Consider the following 20,604-nt stretch of genomic DNA (forward strand, 5'->3'; position numbering starts at 1 on the left):
ACAAACCTGAGAAAAACAAGCAATGGGGAAAGGATTCCCTGTTTAATAAACGGTGCTGGGAAAACTGGCTAGCCATATGGAGAAAGCTGAAACTGGATCCCTTCCTTACACCTTATACAAAAATTAATTCAAGATGGATTAAAGACTTAAATGTTAGACCTAAAACCATAAAAACCCTAGAAGAAAACCTAGGCATTACCATTCAGGACATAGGCATGGGCAAGGACTTCATGTCTAAAACACCAAAAGCAATGGCAATGAAAGCCAAAATTGACAAATGAGATCTAGTTAAACTAAGGAGCTTCTGCACAGCAAAAGAAACTACCATCAGAGTGAACAGGCAACCTGCAAAATGGGAGAAAATTTTTGCAACCTACTCATCTGACAAAGGGCTAATATCCAGAATCTACAATGAACTCCAACAAATTTACAAGAAAAAAACAAACAACCCCATCAAAAAGTGGGCAAAGGATATGAACAGACACTTCTCAAAAGAAGACATTGATGCAACCAAAACACCATGAAAAAATGCTCATCATCACTGGCCGTCAGAAAAATGCAAATCAAAACCACAATGAGATACCATCTCACACCAGTTAGAATGGCAATCATTAAAAAGTCAGGAAACAACAGGTGCTGGAGAGGATGTAGAGAAATAGGAACACTTTTACACTGTTGGTGGGACTGTAAACTAGTTCAACCATTGTGGAAGTCAGTGTGGCGATTCCTCAGGGATCTAGAACTAGAAATTCCATTTGACCCAGCCATCCCATTACTGAGTATATACACAAAGGACTATAAATCATACTGCTATAAAGACACATGCACACGTATGTTTATTGCGGCACTGTTCACAATAGCAAAGACTTGGAACCAACCCAAATGTCCAACAATGATAGACTGGATTAAGAAAATGTGGCACATATACACCATGGAATGCTATGCAGCCATCAAAAATGATGAGTTCATGTCCTTTGTAGGGACATGAATGAAATTGGAAATCATCATTCTCAGTAAACTATCGCAAGGAAAAAAAACCAAACACCGCATGTTCTCACTCATAGATGGGAATTGAACAATGAGAACACATGGACACAGGAAGGGGAACATCACACTCTGGGGACTGTTGTGGGATGGGGGCAGGGGGGAGGGATAGCATTAGGAGATACACCTAATGCTAAATGGCGAGTTAATGGGTGCCGCACACCAACATGGCACATGTATACATATGTAACTAACCTGCACATTGTGCACATGTACCCTAAAACTTAAAGTATAATAATAAGAAAAAAAAAAGAATAGAAAGAAGGAAGAAAGAGAGAAAGTAAGTCTCAACCAAGCCTATGTCTTCACTCCCCTTGGAAACAGATTACTTTTATCCCTTAACTTGTGAGGTAAATTTTCAGATGCAGGAGGCAGTATTTTGGCTATGAAAACATGCCTTTTAGTTCACCAACTGCAAGGAGAGTAACTGGCCAATGGCTCCAGCTAGTGGACTTTAAAATACAAGTCTACTATGAGGCCAGATTTCCCAAAGCTTCTCCCTGACAATAACTGAGCATGGCAGGGACTAAGACAGGCCCATATCTTGGGGATGCAGGACTCTTGTGATGGCCAACGTCGACTCAACAACTATACTCCTACTTCTACTACTAAAGACTTTGCCAAATTTCCCTTAGAACTATGCTGTGCATGCTTCACTTAACCTACCTTTCTTATTGCCCCTGTTTTTTCCCTTCCTCTTTCTTTCCTTACTTCTCTCAGGGTAAAAACTATACAATAATCTGAAAGGCTTTCCCAGTTTCTCCTGACTTCCTCCCCATTTCCTTTGATAGGTTTTGCCCACTGATAAACTTGCATTTCTATAATCCCATCTTGGTGTTTACTTTATGAAGGACTTGAACTAATGCCTCAGTTTCCCCCACTGAGTTATTTCCTCTGGGGTTTGTTTCACCTCATTCAGATTCCCAACCCTTACCCAAGAGACCTTGTAGAGAAACTGGCATGCTTCTCAGCATCTTCCACATATTCTTAAACTGAGACCTACCAATGTTGTATATGCACAATTGTTTACACTCACTGTGACCCCTTACTAAATCTCTTTTGAAACCAATTTAATTTTTAAACATGAAAGGAGGACAGAAAAATAGAACGTGGAGCTCACTATTCTTCTTTACATCATCGACAAAATAATTTCCCTGAATCACATTCCCAGGCCACTAAATATTGAAATGCTTTTAGAAAACTGCCTTCCAAACTCACTCCTTAAACAGCCTTTTACCTCTGGATGTTTCTTTTTTACCAGATTAATCCTTCAACAGTGGTTTTATTGTTATCAACTTTACCATAGACAGGCAGCCCAAGCTATCCCCTTGGCCAGGTTTAACAATGATGCAGGCATATCCCCATTTGCTTATGCCAAAAAAGTGTAAAAGAAAGAGAGGGGAGACATGGGCTTTATACTTCTATTCCTTTCAAAGTGAAGTCATTTGCGTGTTGGATATTTTTCCTATTTTAATGGGGCTTCTCTTTCTCTTTCTCAGGCGCATTGTAAGGCAGGCAGAAACTGCATGGCTAAGAGAAAAGGCAATAAAAGTTCCTATTCTGGATCTTTGTGTTGCTCCAAATTACTTATTGTCATTTAATTATAAAATAAACACCTATGAGACATCAAATAGCTAAAAATAGTTGAGAAGATCAGTGTTACCTCAATATTTATGGTACATTTTAGGTAAGTTAAAAATGTAAGAGAAAAATATCTGAGTCAGGTCAACTTTTCCGATTACACCCACTCATCTACACACACACACATACACCAGCTCACTCAGAATGGAAGGAAAATCCTGATACCAGATTTTCTGATGACAACTTCAGTAAGTCTGCAAGGGTCCTCCCCTTCCTTCCCGGAATCTTCGCCAATTATTCTTACTCTCATTTATTCGTTTTATTTGCAAAGTCCATTGGGGCAAAAAGATCTGGCATTGCAGCCTATCATTTCTGAACAGACTTGGTTTAGATGTTTTCTAGGTCACATGTGTTCCCTCAGGTTTCCACTGCAGTCTGATATTAACCATCTGGGTTGTATGGAAAAGGCATCAGCAAATACATTTTTTTTTGTAATGAAAATTATCCCAAAGTAGGTCACTCGTTAATATATCTTCAGTGAAAAAGAATCTGAAAATGGGGCTGGGGCTAAGAAACTGCTGAAGAGAATTGCAGTAATTCACATGTATGAGAAATATGCATTTAAATATTCCATTGAGCTATCCACATTTTTAATTTAGTTCACTGACACAACATAGCTATCATTTGCCCTGGTTCCTTCTTCTTATTCCTGTCTTTATAATTTAAAACCCTGAATCTGATTCTCTCCATTATACGTGTAAATGGAAATGTATTAAGAATTTAATAGTATTACTGATCTTAGCCAACATGAAAAATCCTATGATAGAAAGTGACCTTTTTCTATCGTGTTTCGCCCCTTATTGAGATAACTACTATAGGTACTTGGATCTGTCTGAAACAACTAGACACGTTAGAGGCAGTAAATTTCTAACGTACCTATCCCCCGTGAAGATAAGACCGAGAACCGTGTAATGATCTGTCTGTTCCTACTCAGCCTTCAAGATGCATCTCAGCCCCATTCTCTTGGAAACATTCCTCAACAAACTTTGGCCACATTAGTTGCTTTTTGGTCTTCCATAAGACTTCATTCAAACTTCTGTTATAACATTTTCTTATTAAATGGCATTTCTCTGTTTCTACATCTGTCTTCTTGATTAGATTGTAAAATATTATACCTTCAGGTGATATCTTAACCATCTCTGCATTTTTCCCAGCACCTATCCTACATTGAGTTAATAGAATGAACAACTGCCCCCAACCACTCAACACTAAGTGGTAATTGAAATCAGGACCTTGAGATATTAGCACTCCTACATTCACTGCAGCATTATTCACAATAGCCAAAATGTGGAAACAACCTAAATATCTATGGTGAAATAAAATATGTGATATTTATATATTTATATATAAATATGTAAATTTTTATATAAATATACATTTATATGTTATATATGAATTACATATAATATATAATATATAATATATATGAATTATATATAATATATAATATATAATATATACTGTATAATATATAATATAATATATAAAAAATTATATAATATATATAAAATATATATTATATACTTTAAATTATATATATTTATAATTTATATTTATTTATATAAATTATATAAATTTATATAAATTATTTATAATTTATATATAAATATATAAATTATTTATAATTTATATATAAATATATAAATTATTTATATAATTATATATTTATATAAATTATTTATATAATTATATAAATATAAATTATATTTATATAATTATATAAATATATAAATTATATTTATATGAATTTACATAAATTTATATAAATATATTATAAAATATAAATATATAAAAATTTATCTAATTTATATATAATATATAAACATGTCAACTTTAATATAAATTTTTATATAAATTTATAAAACATAAATTTTTATATAAATATATGTTTATGGATAATATATAAATCATATATATGATATATTTATATGTCACATATTTTATTTCACCATGGATATTTAGGTTATTTCCACATTTTGGCTATTGTGCATAATGCTGCAGTGAATGTAGGAGTGCTAATATCTCAAGGTCCTGATTTCAATTATTTTGGAAATACATATAAAAGTGGAATTGCTGGATCATACATTAGTTATATTTTCAATTTTTTGAGAAACCTCTTTTCGATCGTGGCTGTACAATTTTGCATTTTCACCAATAGTATACCAAGTTCTAATTTCTCCTCCTCCTCACCAACACTTCCTGTCTTCTGTTTTTCTTTTATATGCCATCTAAACAGGTATAAGATCATATCTCATTGTGATTTGATTTGCATTTCTCTGATAATTAGTGATGTTGAGCACCCTTTCATATAACTGGTGGCCATTTGTATTTCTTCTTTGGAGAAAAGTATATCTATGTCTTTAGCCATTTTTTATTTTTATTTTTATTTTTATTTTTTGACAGAGTCTCCCTCTGTCACCCAGGCTTCCAGGCTGGAGTGCAGTGGTGCAATCTTGGCTCTCAGCTCTCAGCTCACGGCTCACTACAACCTACGCCTCCCAGGTTCAAGTGATTCTCCTGCCTCAGCCTCCTGAATAGCTGGGATTACAGGCATGTGCAACCATATCTAGCTAATTTTTGTATTTTTAGTAGAGACGGGGTTTCACCATGTTGGTCAGGCTGGTCTCGAACTTCTGACCTCATGATCTGCCTGCCTCGGCCTCCCAAAGTGCTGGGATTACAGGCGTGAGCCACCGCGTCTGGCAGTGTTTACCTCACTTTTTAAGAATCAGGTTATTAGGTTTTTTGCCGTTGAGTTGTAGTAATCCATTATATATTTTACAAATTAAACTTTTATCACATGCATGGTTTGCAAATATTTTCTCCCATTCCATAGATTGTCTTTTTACTCTACTGACTTTTCTATTTGTTGTACAGAACCCTTTCAGTTTGATGTAGTCTCACTTGTTTATTTTTGCTTTTGTTGCCTGTGCTTTGGTTGACATATTGCTGAAATACTTGCCAAACCAATGTCTTGAAGCTTGGGTATCATATGCAAATTAATGATACTGGATTCTTATCACATACTATATACAAAATTCAACTCAAAAAATGTTTAAAGATATAAATGTAAAACACGAAACTGTAAAACTCCTAGAAGATAACCTGCTTCCTTGTACAGTAGAAACATATTTCTTGAACTTGCCCTAGAAGAATTACCTAAAGCATTTACGCATTGCTGTGAACAAAATTAGGTTATGACTTTTGGTGATATCTGAACAAAAACAAACATGGCTCTTTGATGACAAAGATTTCAAGCACCAAGTTCACTAGGATCTGACTTAATATATAAAGGAAATAGTCTCCAGGTGATGACTTTGTGAATCTGATACAGTAATCAGTGGATAAAGCATCAACCTTACCCTAGATTAAATATCAGCCTACTTTATCTGATTCTCAGTGTAAATAAAGTAATATCAAGTCCAAAGATGAGAAAATGAAAATTATGCCTTCTAATTAGGTAAAATATATCTTTGCATTTGGATAACTGCTTATTACAAGTTTTGTGAATGATGATAACCAACAGAAAATGGAAAAAGCAAAAATGGATGTAAGCCTATTTTAAGCAAACCTGATCTAAAATTCTTTCATATGCACCCCATACTCCCCCTCAAAATATGTAAGGTGATTGTTGACTTTACAAGCAGATTCATGTATGAATAGCACGGCATCAGGCTTATTTAAATGTTTTGATTTGTAACACTAATAATACATAATTTGCTCAAAAGCACTTTCATTAGGGAAAAGGAAAATCATGGGCATGCACATCATAAAGTGATATAAAACTAGTCCTTAACGTACATTTATGTCAACATTTTAAATTTATTCTGAACTAGAAATTTCTTTAGAACAATGAAACTGGATAAGTACAGTGACTTTTATTCTTTGTTTTCTTTCTCTTTTACATTTCAATATTTAAATTTTTATTTCTATTTTAATATTATATAACATTTTACAATAGACCTTAGCTTAAGTTATGAAATAAGCACAGGAATGTACAAAATTAAATTATGAATATCAAAAGAAAGAGGCCAGACATGAAGAAAGTCACACCTAACACTGAAGAGGCAAAGCAAAGTTTGTCCCAACTATCTAAGTGTACAAATAACTATACTCTCTGGCTTCATGGAGGAAGGTCCTTTCTTGCATTGCTAGATTACAGAAGTAATACTACCAAGTGACTGCCTCTCCCCATCACACAACCGAAGATTATGTCAAGTTCGTGAAAAGGAAGAGATCTGGAGTTGAGTTTAAAGGAAGGTAGAAAATATGTCCAGTATCTTTTTCCCATGTATAACTAGTTCAGTAAATTGGGTTATGTATCTTTATAGCCATATATAATTATTGCATTTAATTGATTTCAAGATGCACAGGTTTTTAGAAACCACCTCTGAAATCAGAGTTCATTCCACAATCTATGGTATCTTACAACTCTGTCTGCATGGTAGCACTGCTGGTGCAATTGTAAATTGCTTGTCCATGTATGAATCTTGTGTTTATTCTTAGAGCCATTCTTAAAGCTCCTCAACATTTCAGCCTTTCAAACATTTGAAGGCATTTGGTGAGGGAATGTGCATGTATATATATCCAGGCAATTGCCTGGAAACTTACTATTAACACCTTCTGGTAAGCACTAACATCAAAACTTATAAAATAGGTATCAGCTGTTTGGAAAAATATTCCCCGGGACAATAGTGAACATTCCTGGGACAATAGTGAACATAACACATTAACTTAGAGCACAGAGTGTGGAAATGTACAGGAAAACAGACAGGAATGACTGATTAAAAAGGACAATGACTATGAACAAGTTTTAGGAATTCTTTATCCAAATTGGGTCTCTTACATCGTCCTTCAGGGTTTCCAAACAATGCTATATAATTTTTAAGATGATTTTTAAACTGGCTATTGTATTTTCAGTAAAAGGAATAACAGTGTTAAGTAACAGGAAAATAATATACTGGTTAACTGACAGCATATTTTGTTTCTTAGTTGCTTATTAAATAGTGTATTGGATAATTTTTTATCATCCAGATAATATAAGACAAAGATTCTCTACAAACACGATGCTACACGAAAAGAAGGGCCATAGAATTGTATACACCATTTAAAGATTGATAGACTGAGGGAAAAGACAACACCGTGGGGCTCATTAAAAGATTCTGTAGAACAAGAAAAACGGAATAATGTTCTGAAGATGCATAGGAATGGCGTAATAGTGACAATAATTTAGTACAGAAAGCAGATAAAATTCTCAGAAATCATCTTTTTTTGTGGTTTCAGTACAATTAAAACAGAAACCAAAGAAATAAGAACTGAGACGTGTGACAGGAATCTTAAATGGCAGTATAACTTAAAATGGAAAGAGACCAAGCTGACTAAGGAAAGTTTGTGAGGAAACTATGATAATAGAATTAAAATCTGCCTGCAAGCACTGCAGAAAATCTAACCAGTGATGTAAAAATATGAATAAAAACCTAGAGAAATGACTCTGGGATTCAAAAAATTGGAAGTTATTTTCTCTCATTCTCTCCAGTGCCACTTTTCTGGCCACATTCCATTTCAGAGTTTAATGCTGCCTGTGCTTTAAGTAGTAATGAATTTAACAACTTCTCCCTGTGGATGAATAACAGTTCAGAAAGGCAATGTCTTGGGAAGTCTACACTGATGAACAGAAACTACACATAAACCATAACTAATTGTTATGGAAACTTTGGTCCGGGGGAAGTTGGACTTAGGAATGGAAATGTAGAATGAGTCTGCTAGGCAGAATCTAGGTCCTGACATCAGTGCATAAAATAAACCACTTCTACATCCACACTTTTGGTTACCTGAGCCAATTATTTGCTCCTTTTCTTCAGTCAGTTAGGAATGTATTTTTTTTTTCTGTCTTAGAGGTACCATTTCTAAATAAACTAAATCAATACACCAAAACAAGTCCATTAAATTTAATCAGGTGTTGAAAGATGGTTACAGATTATCATTTCAAGAATGGTTAAACCCAAGTCGAAAAGAATGTCAGTTCCCATTATATGTATTTAATACTGAGTTTAAAAAATGAACACAATTTCATTTAAAATGCATAAATCTGAAAGGTGAATAACTTGAGAAAATGAAACCTTACTAATTATCTGATTATTTAGCAGAGAAACAAAGGGACTCTTTCACTAATGCCTTTAATAATTAACAAAACAAACTTCTTATGAAAGGCACTGCAGGGTATAGTAGGAAGAACGGAGCTGTGTAAGTGGGAAGCCCAATTCTGAGTTCTGAATCTGTTTCTGTCACTTAGACTTTGCTCAAAGAAATGACCAGATAGACTTTTCCAGAGTGTATCATTTTTTGCCTTTATCACAGGATTATAATTTCAAATTTACTATGTTAACATAACATTAAATGAGTGGTTTAAATATCATCAGAAGCTATCCAGGATTCTTTAGAACATAATTTTCAGAAGCTTCAATACAAAAATAAACAAGAGTAAGTTAACATTATTGACTAAAATGGACTAATGAAAAAGGAAGCAGTGGAGAGGGAATAAGAGAAATAGGTACATTACAGAATTCCTTGGAATAGAAAATAGACAATACCCAAGAAATTAAAGACTAAATGGATTATTTGAAATCATAAAGAAAATGATGTAAGACTACCTAAATAACAGAAAAACTGAAAATCTGTATAACAAATTATAAAGCAGCAAGTTCCTTAAAGAAAAAAAAACCTACAGGAAATGCAATAAAATTGAGATGGAAATCACGAAGAGTGAAGGATATTACTTAATCTTTTCAGTCAGTCCATAATAGAGCTAGTAAAGAAAAAGCATGCAAGGAATACAGAACTGTTGAGTAACGTAGTTAGAAGTTTCAGGATGAAAATATAGATATGGATATACATACAGAAATACATAGATATATACAAACATTTTATAAATATAAAGTACATAAAATGTATATACAAACCTTTATTTTAGTAAGTGTATATGTAGTTGTGTATGTATACTTTTAAGTTCCTATGGAAAATTAATTATGAATTAAGCAATAAAAAAGCCTTAATATATTTTAAAATGTAAAATTAATTTTTAGAAATTTTTTCTAATACAAGAAAAGCAGAAATTAATAACAAATTAGAAAACTGAACAGTTCCAGAGGCCCTTACATCTGGCAGAGAAGGAAGTATTTGTTTTGGCGTAGTCTTTCAACATCTTTAGTGTCATAGGAGAAACACAATTCAAATATCAAACTTACTGGAAAAAAATCATTATGAAACAATTACCTAAATGGACCAATTGGATATAATGAAAACAAGGATCAGAGGAAAGTTCATAGCTTTAAATATTTACATTGGTAAATCAGAATATATTTACATAGGTAAATAACAAAGAATTAAAAAATTGTAACTAGCATACAATTCAAAATAAACCTAGTTAAGTGAAACAAGCTAGACCCAAAAGACAAATACAATATGATCTCATTTATATATGTAATCTAAAATATTCAAATTAATAGAAGCAGAGTAGAATCATGATTGCCAGGGGCTCAGGGGAGAGGGCAGTGGGGAGGTGATGGGTACAAACTTTCGATTATGCAAGATAAGTAAGTCCTGGAGATCTCCTATGCAGCATTGCTCCTATAACTAATGGTATTATATTCTATATTTAACATTTACTAAGAGGGTAGATCTTACCTTACATATTCTGACCAAAATGATAGCAATGGCAGTAAAGGAGGCAGGAATCAACTTTCAGGAGCAAAGAATACATTCATGACTTTGATGGTGGTAACAGTTTCACAGGTGTGTGCTCATCACTGAACTCACTGAGATGTATGTATTAACTATGTACAGCTTTTCGTATGTCACTAATACCTCAATAAAGTGATTTTTAAAAAGGTAGCAGAATCCTCTAGTGGGAAACATAATCACTGTGCATTTTATTACCTTAAGGAAATATTTTTTTCTAGATGTGACAGTGCCATTGTGGTTATGTTTTTAAAGAGGTTCTTGTTTATACAAGCAGAAATGTTTAGAGAGGAAATGATATACTTCCTAGAATTTGCTTCAAACAATTAAAGAATAGGAAGTGGAAGGATATGAAGAGGAAACAGGACCTAATGATGAAAATCAATGGAGCTGCTGGGTGACACATGGTATTTGTTATATTTTTCTATTTTTACATATGTTGGATATTTTCCATAATAAAAAGCTTTCTAAGGTAAGAAAGGAAAGCAGGAAGAAGAAATTAATTAATATAAAAGTATAAATGAGCTCAAAACAGAAAAGCAATACATCTAGTAAGTAATCTCAAAATAATAATAAATCTAGTGGACACAAAGGAAGCAAGGGTTGTACCAGACCTCCAATGACACTTTCCTCTCATAGGTTCTAAATTTGGTGGTCAAATCTGCCCTTGTGGAGTAAGCAATCTGCCAAGTCAAAAGTGTAAAGAAATAATGAAATCTTTGCTTTTCATGACATTAGCCAAAAATGACCCAAAGTATCCTTGCAATGCTACTGGTAAATACATATTTGCTTTATTTTTATTGAGTAGGCTACCTTAATAAAGGCCTGACTATATTCTACAGCAGGAGCTAAGTTAAACAGCATTACATAAAAAATAATGGCATCATTTTTTCCTACTGTTCAAGCATACAGTGTCTGGATTTTACAAGTATCTGCTATTTCCTAATTGTCTTTTGCATATCAGTCTCCAAAACTAGGGGCTTTACATAGTTTAATTCTCATTGCAAAACTCAGTGTAAAACCACTTTAGAAAAGTGGAAATTTCAGAAAGGTTAAGTCAGTTGTCCAAAGTCACACTACTAGTAATTCCAAAACGAGGTTTCTCAAGCTCTAAAGGGGTGTGTGTGTGTGTGTGTGTGTGTGTGTGTTTTCTTTTTGCTTCAAGGAATTTCTTCACTTGAAGAAGCTAATTTTTGATGTAACCATTTTTGAAATCGTTTATGATAGTGTTCTATATAGGCATTTGTCACATGAGATTTTCAGATAAATGGAATGTTTAACAATCACAAGTCTCTTTACCACCCACATACATTAATATGGATTTGGATTTATCAATCAAATATTATCTTCAAATGCCTATAGAAGGATCCTTCTCCTTATAATTTGAAAAGACCAAATTGCAGTTCTTTCTACCTTCTGAAACTAATACCAGAATAAAATTTCTAATGTTCCTATATATAAAATTGTTCTTGTAGCATCTCTATGAAAACAAAACAAAATACAAGAGTTACATATAACTGTACATGTAAACATATACCCTATATGTACTTGATTTCTGCTAATGGAACAACTGAACCATAATGATTACTGTCACTATCGTCAATCTTAGAATACCTCAAAAGTTAAAAAGTGATCTTCATATTATAAAATATCACAGAAGAGCATGTAAATTAAAACATAATAGAAACATTTTGAATATACATAAAAATTTACTAAGAACTTAATTTTAAAAATGAGAACGTTGTTTTGACAAAATGTTATAACCCAGAGTAAACTATGCACTAATTACTGACATGTTATATAGTAAAATCTTCTGTTTAGTTTACATGTTATAAAGAAATAAACATATTTAATGCTCATATAAGTATTTTAAATTAGTAGCCATCACATTAATTATCAACTAAATGTTGGCTTTTTTTTTTTTTTTACAAGTGGTAGAGATTGGAAGTCTTAGATACCACACTAATATCCTGTACAACACCATGGCTATATTGCATTGTACAAAAGAAAGCTGATAATCTACATCTTAATGACATAGCCAGTATGACTTTACAATACTTTTTTTTTTTTTTTTTTTGAGACAGAGTCTCACTCTGTTGCCCAGGCCGGAGTTCAGTGGCGTGATCTCGGGTCACTGCAACCTCCGTCTCCCGAGTTCACACCATTCTCCTGCCTCAGCCTCCCGAGTAGCTGGGACTACAGGCGCCTGCCACCACGCCCGGCTAATTTTTTTGTATTTTTTGTAGAGACAGGGTTTCACCGTGTTAGCCATAATGGTCTCGATCTCCTGACCTTGTGATCTGCCCACCTTGGCCTCCCAAAGTGCTGGGATTACAGGTGTGAGCCACTGTGCCTGGCCTTTACAATACATTTTTAAAGCTTCCATTTATTGTGTATTCAGTAGCTATGCGAGATTGGACATATTACTTTACTCCTCTGTGCTTCAAATACATTGATAAAATGAGTATAAAATGTATATCTCTTAGTACAGTTGCAAGAAATATATCTTATTATATATTGTCATAGTCCATTCAGGCTACTTATAAAAATACCAAAACTTGGATAGCTTATAAACTACATTAATGTATTTCCTATTGTTACCGCTGTTCTCGAGGCTCCAAGATTAAGGCATCAGCATGTTTGGTGTCTAGTGAAAACCAGCTTTCTAGTTCACTGATGCCACCTTCTCACTATGTCCTCACCTAGTGGAAGGGGCAAGGCAACTCTTTGTGGCCTCTTTTATAAGGGCACTATTCCTATTCGCGAGGGATCTGTTCTCATGACCTAATTACCTCCCACCAGCTTCACCTCTTAAGAGCATCACATTGGTGATTAGGTTTCAACTTGTGAATCTGGGAAGTATATAAGCATTCAGGCCATGGCATATGGCATAAAGGTAAGAGATTAGTGTGACATTCATACATATTAAGTAGCAAAGCTGAAATCTAAGCCCAGATTATCTCACTTCAAGCACTGTTATTGAACCTCTCATTTGATTAAGTATGTCAACCAAATTGCTCTGTTTCATCTGTGTTGAGTTTTTCTCCTGAACTTGTTATATAATAGAAAGAATACAAAAAGAGAACATATTATTTAAAAGTTCTGATGTGTCCCAAGCCATAAATAGCAGGAATTATAGAACAAATTTCTTAAACCAAGGAGGCTGACTGTAGAAAACTATGTGAACCCAAAGTATGTCTGATATGATTGATCCCTTGTACTATGGCCTCTATTGGGGAAAGGGAGGAAGTCTAGAATCCAGAATAAAAATGTCATGCCTTTTCAACCTCAGGCCTATAGGAAATGTACTAGAACCTAGACAAAGGTAAGGCAGTTCAGATACTTTTGGTAGAAAGGCTAGAGTTCCCTACTAAATTGATGGTACCTACAATTGAATTTTTCTATATCAGATTGAAGAGAGTTCTGTCACATTTAACCAAACACTGTATAATTTCTGTTTGAGAACAAATAGGTATTCTGACAGAATAACATTGAACTACATGAAAATTGCATAATATATGTGTAAAATAATTGAAAGAATAAGACATTCAAGTCTAACTTAATCTTTCAACGAAGTTGGTATATTTACCTCCTCTCTTGAATTCCTTCACTCATATTATTTTGTTTACGTATCTTCCAACACTAGTTTTGCTCTTAATTTTTCCATAGTTATTTTCTTGTCTTGTTTTCTTCAAGAAATACAAAGCTTTTTGAGAGTCAAAATATTTCACTTATTTATAAATTTTATTTATGCACTGAACGAATACTCGTTAAGAAATTGCTACATGCAAGGAACAAAAATAAATGAAGATTGTAAAGACTATCAGACCTATCTAAACATATTGATCTATGAGTGAGTTAATTTTCCCAAAGACAGAAGGTTAACTATAAGATAGTTTCTTAATCTGAAGAACTAATGGCATATATGTCATAAATTGAAACATCTTAACAATGTTTATGAGGGACTAGAACTCAATTAGCTTTAACAGATGAAAACAGGTTAGAGAAGTAACTCATCTTCAGATTTCACCTCTTCATGAAATTGCCCCTGTGAATATATTTTCTCAAGTAGCTCAAAGTGGCAATTTCTCATCTAATGGGTCATATCTGCATATTAAAATATTAATGTTCACATTTTTATCTTATTCATTTTATTATGGCATTTTTCATTAAGAATCTACTCATGATGGGAGGGGAAGTCTTACAGCCTCTATTCTAGCTATTGGCTTTACTCAGCCTTATTACAATAGGGCCAGAACCATTGATGAGTTTAAGCAGCTTTTCTAGACTTGTAGGAAGACTTGCCAATTGTTGGTTGTCCTTCATAGAATCCCATGGGATGTGAGCTATGAAGCTATGGCTCCTCAAATGTTTTTATTTCCTCAGTTGTGTGTATGATTTACGAGGTCATAGCCACAAGCCTGAACTATCAGCTCTGGTTGTTGGGTCTACCTTGCAGAAAGTAGATGATATGTGTCAGCCTTTCATTTTTGTGTGCAGAGACTCTTTCATCTGTCTACACAGCACTCTGGGGCCTCTTTCTAGACAATTGTTTTTAAGTGTCAGATAACTTTTCTCTGGGCACAGTCTCAAAACCCAACTTATGATGAACATTTCTAGCTAACACACCTCTGCCACTACTTCAGGCAGTTTACTGAGGTGGATCAATAAATCAATGAATCAATCAATCTATTTATCTATCTATCTGCTTTCACTACTACAAATATATTAATGGTTATAATTTTCATATAGGACTACGTAGACAAAATATTTTAATATCATTTAGAAACCTGAAGTGGAATCAGAAATAGGAAAACTATGAGTAGCGGTTCTGATGATTTGAAGACGGTCTGCTTAACCCTTTTCTATCTCTGTCTAAAGTTTAGTTCAATGAATGCAGAGTCCAGTGCATACTATTCTCTAAAGAAAACTCCTCCAAACGAGAAATGTTCATACTTCCTGTGGATTCAGTTGCCATTTTTAAAAACAGGCTTTAATTAAAAGTACCACATTAAATCAGTCTTATAATGAGTGAGAACCGGTGTTCAATATGAATTACTCAGAATGATATCAATCAAGAAAAATCAGATTAACATTTCATTATACACGAGACATGATAAAATCTCTACGACTTCAGGAGATATGATTGAAAGGCCATTTCTTCCATAAGGTCTTGATACGATATCTGTAGAAGAGAGTTCCAAAAAGTTCTTTGTTGGAATCAAAATCTTATTTTATTCCATTTTGTCCCGAGGGCTTTCATTCCTTTTGATCCATAAATTAAAAATTAAAAATTGTATGATTCAGCTTATTATAATGTCTTTCTCTGGGAGAATTAATATAATTTATTTCTACCTCCTTCTTGCATTATGTTTTAATGTTAAGAAATCTTAAATCATTTCCTATTATATATACATAAAACTCTTTAATATAGTGAATTATACACTCATTTTAAATATCAGTTGTAGAATTAATCCCAAACCTATTTTACGTGGTAATAGGCCACGTGTTTTTAATCATTCCACCTCTTTTAATCAGTGCATAGGCTCCCTGAATAATTATGTATTGTAACGACACAGGAGAAATATACAGTACTTGCCATGTATTGGTTGTCTAGGATACCTGTATGACTTAATTATTAATAATGCATTGTAATGAAAAAAAGATTCTACTCATGGATGGCAGCCCACAGTTATATGTAAATGTACTTCAACTATATAAAATATGAAAATAAATTCTAAAGAGAAATGTAAATAATATAAAAAGGAGAATGTGTGGCATGCCATCCTTCTACTTTTTTATTTGATTAAAATATTTGTGAGTTTAATTATACTTATGTTTTTACTTTTATTAAATTATAACATCATCTAGTACATTATGCCATTTGTTGCTAAATGAAGCTGGTTGTGGGGATATGCACACAATTACTTTATCTGTTAAATCTATTGTAGTGAAACTGAATAAAAGATTTTATTATCAATCTCTTTAATTTCAATATAGAATTTAGTGAAAATCAATATTAGAGAATACATAATTATTAATCCTTCTTAAAATAATAGACTCATTCATTAAGACAGCCTCCCCTCAATGGTTAGCCCTTTAATCATTGACATTGTCTAATTATTTATCAAGAAGTAAATCATATCTAGCTCCGCTGCTTTGGCCAACTATATGATGGGATCCTAACATAGTCCTGTACTGGATTAATTTAAGTTTGCATATAAAGTGCCTTAGTATATATTGATTAGAGGAAAGATGGCTACACAAAGATAAAACTAAAAGCATGCTGTTGAGACAGGATCTGAATGGGAAATGTACCAAAAGAGTACTTATTGAAAGATGACAGGCAATTTAAAATCTCTTGAATTAAAAATTATTGCAATGTGGCTAAAAATATATGCAATACTGTATATACATTTTCTATGAAACATGAGACTTTTCATTAGTTCTTAGTAAGCATTATTTCTGAGCATAAAAATTATCTTCAAAAAGTACAGGGGCCAGGTGCAGTGCCTCACACCTGTAATCTCAGCACTTTGGGAGTCCAAGGTGGGTGGATCACTTGAGGCCAGGAGTTCAAGACCAGCCTGCCCAATGTGGAGAAACCTCATCTCTACAAAAAAAAAAAAAAAAATAATCAGGCATGGTGGTGGGCACCTGTAGTCCCAGCTACTGGGGAGGCTATGGCAGGAGGATTGCTTGAACCCCAGGGGTGGAAGTTGCAATGAGCTGAGATCATACCACTGCACTCCAGCTTGGATGACAGAGTAAGACTGTCTCAAAAAAAAAAAAAAGTACAAAAGGCAAAAGGTAGTAGGCTGAGTCATTCTGAAGATGCTTATGTAACTCATAAATATAGTTTTTTAGGTTTTGAATTTTTGTGGTCTCAGATGTTGAAATTTTGGAGAAAAATATGTAGAAAGACTGAAGTGTTGACTAAAGGTCAACCTATTTTTTCCTTTAATTATTGGCTTCAATGATCAGTGATGACAAACAAATGAAATAGGAAGCTACTTCTAGATCGAGAGTTTCGATGAATTTTAAACAATAATCTATGCAGAAGTCTTTCTCATTATGCCTGTTCCTCCCAAGAGAATAAGCCTAAAACTCACCGCTCACTTTAGCATTTGTCTGGAGTAGCTTTCTGCTATTGTTGTTTGGTCAGATGGTAACTGCATATTGTAATATTGTGTATGTGTGTATGCACACACCACACACATATACACAAACATAAATATGTGTTTATTCATAAATATATATATATATATATATATATATATATATATACACACATGTAATAATCTGTTAGGAGAGAAAACCAAAAAGGATGTTTTTATAAGGGAAAGCAATCAATAATTTTATTAGAATGTTTATTAAACCTAAGTTTAATATCTGTAGTATTCCAGTGGAGGAAAATAAACAATATCATGACCAAAGAATCTTACACATCTTAAGATAAGACCTATCTAGCGTCACCATAGATAACATTCAAAGTGTCCTGTAACTCCCACTTTTACTTATCTCTCTAGCAACACTAATCCCCATATCTAAATGATGTTTTATTTTTTCATAGCCCAGTAGTTACTAAGAATATAAATGCTACTATATTAGAGACTTGTTTAACAATAAGAAGTAAAATATAAAGTATCACTCACTACAGACATTCTAAACAACTATAACTTTTCTTATGATTTTGTTATGTAAAATTTATAGTCTTTAATTTTTCTGCTACATCTTAAGAAATGCTTTGCCTTTCACTAGGCTTTGCACAAAATTACACATACGTAAAGACCATAAATTAAAAAGTGAACTTAATGAGAAGTAGCAATGCACACTGAGCAAATGGTATCTGAGGCATATGTGAAATTGATAATGCAAAAACAGATTTGTGACTCCTGAATTGTTCTCTTCATGCATCTGTTCTTAAAATAATCCTCACTAATTGGTATTAATAATTAAAAGAGATTTTAAAACAACTGATAATTCTGAAAAGTAGTAAAATTGAAAATCCTACAATAATAATAATAATAACAACAAAAGTCTTTTATAATTACTTAAAGCAATGTATTTCACTCTGCTTAGGTATATAAGAGAAACAGAATCTGGACTCTTGTATATGCCTCATTGATTTATACAACAAGCATTTAGAGTGTCTATACTATGTAGCATGCTTGCAGAATGCCTATTCCAGCAATATGCACAATGGTTAAAACTATAGGCCCAGAGTCAATATACCCAGGTTCAATTTTCGTTTTATTACTAACTACCTGTGCAACCCCAGGAACATTGCTATCCCTGACATTTTATGCCTCAATTTAAATCCTGGAAAACAGGTAATGATAATATCTCTCATTCATATAGGAGGAGCTCAACAAATATTCTGTTATTCTAAATATTAAATAAGATAAGGCATGTATATTTATTTTTCAATACAGAGAAAACATTCATAAATAACAGCTATAGGGACAGGCCTATTCTTTTTGAGTTTGATTTTGTAAGAGTGGAAAATACAGAGTAAGATTGGCACAAAATTATCATAAGAACAGATTGGATGTCTGAGAAGATCAGGGAAATTAAGAAGAGGGAAGCAGTGAGGTGACCAAGAGAATGTAGAATGACTTTCACTTATTTTAAGGAATTTGCAGGGTGGAAATAAAGGCTGGATGTCTTATTAGTCTTTTCAGAAGGGATATAAAAAGGTTAGACCTAGGATAAGTTTAAGTTCCTCGTAGAAATGTAAATATGCATAAATACAATGATAAATGCTGACAGTATATTTGAACAGGACAATTTTTGTGTATAAAAGAAGTCATTCCAAGAGTACTTTCCCCTTTTACTACCATCACATCAATCTAATTTTATAGTCTGTACATCTCTTGAATCTGACCCGTTCTCTTCATTCTTTCCCCAATATCATATTCCGGTTCTCATCAGTTCTCATCTGAACTGCATAATTATTCTTTTTAACAATCTCTGGCCTATAGCCCTATCCAACTCTAAGACATCCTCCACAAATAAACTTTTATCATCTATAAAATAACCTCCACACCCAAGTAAACATAAAAGATTTATCTTTTTGATATTTATGGTACCTGATCCATAATTTCGTTACGGCAACTTGGGACCACAGACAAAATACCAAAGAAACCATTATGTTAATCAAGCTTGCCATTTACCAACTGGGTGATTTTGGAAAAAGGACTCTGCCACTGTGAGCCTCTGTTTTATACTCAACAAAATCTGAATGATTCCACTGACTTTGAAAAATTATCATAATTATTTAAAAAGCATATAGATAGATAGTGCCTAGAAAAATCCATATTTTTTTTAATCTTAATCAACTATGAGTTTGAGGATTATCCTCTGCAACTTCTGACTCATCCATTCCCAAGCCAATCTTGGGAAAAACTGGAAGCATAATAAAAATTCTTTTGTAACTAGAGAATTGATTCTGGACTGAGTTTACATTCCAAAGACTTGGGTAATTTTAGCAATGCCCACTAAACACCTACAAGCTTAGTAAACTTCAGCTTCATCCATAACTCCTAAGGTAATTATCAAGTCCATAATCCTTGCTTTATAAATCTCTTGTTTGGCTAAGGCTTTTGCAAGATAGCCATTGCCATCTCCTATCTCTTACAACTTTACCTGACTCCTTAGCTAAGAACATGCACCTTGACCTCAGTTGCTGCTATATTGGCTGTGACCAGCTTCACACAGAGTAAAGACCTTGAACTGAGAGATATGAGAACGATGTACTGGCAAATGTTTAAGAACTGGCCGGGCGCGGTGGCTCACGCCTGTAATCCCAGCACTTTGAGAGGCTGAGGTGGGCTGATCATGAGGTCAGGAGTTTGAGACCAAACTGTCCAACATGGTGAAACCCTGTCTCTACTAAAAAATACAAAAAAATTAGCCGGGCATTATGGCACGGGCCTGTAGTCCCAGCTACACGGGAGGCTGAGGCAGGAGAATCACTTGAACCTAGGAGGTGGAGGTTGCAATGAACCGAGATCGTGCCACTGCACTCCAGCCTGGGCGATAGACTGAGACTCCATCAAAAAAAAAAAAAAAAAAAAAAAAACAGCCTTTTGGTGAGAAAAGTGGCAGGCGTGGAGCTAGAGACTGATTTGTAACTGCTGCTGATATTCATACTGTAGATATTTGCACCATAGCTGATTT

Source organism: Pongo pygmaeus, chromosome 7 (assembly GCF_028885625.2).
Source record: "Pongo pygmaeus isolate AG05252 chromosome 7, NHGRI_mPonPyg2-v2.0_pri, whole genome shotgun sequence".
In the NCBI taxonomy this organism is placed as follows: domain Eukaryota; kingdom Metazoa; phylum Chordata; class Mammalia; order Primates; family Hominidae; genus Pongo; species Pongo pygmaeus.